Raw genomic sequence first — 2,233 nt, 5'->3', positions numbered from 1 at the left:
TGTTGTGCTGCTGTTTTAATTCCTTAATCTTAGCCTGCTGACAGCTTCATTGCCTCAGGTCTTTCCGCTTCAATTCAGATTATAATCCCCGTTGAAGATGCTATTGAAATGATATATAGCCAGTCAGATACAGCTGTCCTTGGAGGTTTGACCCTTTTAACTTGGCAATCCTTTGACTTTGGCTCTCTGAGCACACGGGCTGGGAGGGCGACTTTCATTCCAGCCACGTTCCTGGCGCTGTTCAGGCTGCAGCACGTGGCTCCGGCTGAATGGGAGAGCGGAGACGCTCGCGCCTTTGTGCCCTCCGGGGTGCGAAAGGGATGCTGCCGTGCTTTCATGCACATTAAAAGTTTAGGATGTTTCAGAGAAGATTTAGCAGCAGCCATTTTATTCCAGCCACCAGCTTTGCAGACACCCAGCCCCTCAATGCAGCTGTTCAGTTGATGCTGCTGAGAAAGGGGCAGAGGCTGCCCCACATCCCCCATCTTTTCCAGTTTGGGAGCTTGCAGCCAGTGACTGCTGGCTTGGTTTTCCCACAGTGTATCCTGGTCTTATTCATCCTGGCACACCCAAGGGGCAAGGTGTGAAATGGGCAGCCCCACAGAAACCTTCCTGGGGTGGTGGTGAGGTTTGCACAGCCTCCTGCCACTGGGCCCTGCCTGTCCCTGCAAGACACGGAGGAAATCCCTCCACAGCGCAGTGCTTTCAATAACGAGATTCCTCTTTGGTGTAAAGCCTGTCATCCCCAAGCCCTTCCCGAGGCCACCTGCACCCTGGGGCCCAAAGCCCCAGCCCCAGCTCCCTGTGCTGGCGCTGCTGGCACCGGGGGAGCGCAGCTCTTTGTCTCGGCAGCTTGCTGGGAGCAGTGGTGTGTGCAGCAGCAGATACAAGCTCCTGCTGGATTCCCAGCAGCGGGAGCTGCCTCTAGCCAAGGATGAAAAGCTGGTTTCATGGGAGGAAATAATATTTAGAGAAGAGACAGATAACATTCCCTGTACCAGCCATGTTAACTCTTTGCTCCCACCACTGCTTAGTGAGGTGTTAACTCCTGGCTCTCAGCCCCCAGTCTGGAGCAGTGGGTCTCCATGACTCCTTGTTAGCATTTGTCATCTCCATGTTGAATTTAAAGTGCTGGATGGGTCAGGACTTAGGGTTTTACTTGGAGAGGGAGGTGACCCAGCTCTGCAGCTCCCCTTCTTCTCCTCACCAGTGAACAAGGCTGGGGTGCTCTGTCCCTACTGGTTCTCATTAGCTCTTCCACAAGTTAAAACTGGGATCTGGTGGAGTAAGGAGAGATGTTTTGCATGGTTTGCTCATCCAGACTGGGATGTCCTGCCTGCTCCCAATGTGAAAGTGCTTTGAGGTGCCTGGAGCCAACTTGGTGCTTGTTCCCAGTGCCTGGGCAGAGGTGCAGCTTCCTCGTGACCTGTGGCATGGAAGACCTGGAGGAAGGCTGGGGACTGTGCTCAGCTTGAGCTGATCTCCCTTGTCTCCATCCCACTGACTATTGATGGCAGTGTTTGGAGAAGTACTCAGGCATCACAGCAGACCCCAGAAAAAACATAAATCTGTCTTGCCACCTCCACTTCCTCTCCCCCTGACATCTTCCCTGGCCTCATCCTGGGATGAAGGGCTGTGGCCTCGTGGAGGGGCTGAGAACAAATACCCAGCTGCTCTTTTTCTTTCCTTCCTGGGCACCCTGGGAGTCTTCTGGGCACTTCCTCAACCCCACCCTCTCCTGCTAAACCACATTCCCCTCACTCTCTACACATCCTGCTTGGGACTGGAGGAGCAGCAGCAGCATTCCCACCATCCCAGTAAGATGAGTGGGACCAGGGACCTGAGGTGATTCTGGAGAAGGGGTCCCAGCCTGACCCTGTGTGTTACCCTGTCTGGGCTAGCTGAATCATTCCCTGTGACTTTATTAGCAGAAAGAGTTGTTTTTTCAGCAATTTACACCAGTTTTACATCCTGAAAGATTTAAGTGCTTGGCAGGAGCTCCAGTCCTCCCACTGCTCAGGCCCCCCGGCCCCAAAGTTACTCCGGCCCCAGTTAGGCAGGAATTCCTGCCATTTGCCAGCGTTAAAGCTAAACAACATCCATAGGCAATATCCCTGGAAACCCTCCCTCCTGCCTGGTTTGACCTGGTGCAGTGGTGCTGGCAATCTGTGCAACCACCCCCTGCTCTGTCCAGGCTCCTGGGTGTCCCACGCTGCCATCAGTCCCATCAGTG

Source organism: Geospiza fortis, unplaced genomic scaffold, assembly GCF_000277835.1.
Source record: "Geospiza fortis unplaced genomic scaffold, GeoFor_1.0 scaffold916, whole genome shotgun sequence".
NCBI lineage: Eukaryota > Metazoa > Chordata > Aves > Passeriformes > Thraupidae > Geospiza > Geospiza fortis.
This window is presented reverse-complemented; position numbering follows the sequence as displayed.